The following is a 240-nucleotide window of genomic DNA, read 5'->3' as shown; positions in this document are numbered from 1 at the left end:
CCGCATGTGTGCACCGTAGTTAAAACACAAAAATAAAGAGTATATTAACATATCTGGTTATCTGTAAAAAATGCTTTAAAGAAAGTTTAAATGCGCTGTTTGATAAAGTATCTTCTGCTGCCTAATCGTCTATGTATCATTTTGCTTTGCGTTGAAAGACACCTGTATTTGCATGATGCAGGGTGTCAACAATTCTGCAATATTAAGCACTTGGAATGCATTGATCTATAAGACGTGGAA

At 35.0% G+C, this 240-nt stretch overlaps 1 protein-coding gene across 1 annotated transcript in view; it reads left to right on the top strand.

Annotated features, from left to right (window-relative positions):
- Positions 1–240, top strand: part of LOC119594255 (protein lava lamp-like) — a gene marked incomplete at its 3' end in the record, with an annotated part of 60,861 nt that overhangs the window by 45,490 nt on the left and 15,131 nt on the right.

The sequence above is a fragment of the Penaeus monodon genome, chromosome 33, assembly GCF_015228065.2.
Source record: "Penaeus monodon isolate SGIC_2016 chromosome 33, NSTDA_Pmon_1, whole genome shotgun sequence".
Lineage (NCBI taxonomy): Eukaryota > Metazoa > Arthropoda > Malacostraca > Decapoda > Penaeidae > Penaeus > Penaeus monodon.
This window is presented reverse-complemented; position numbering and strand designations above follow the sequence as displayed.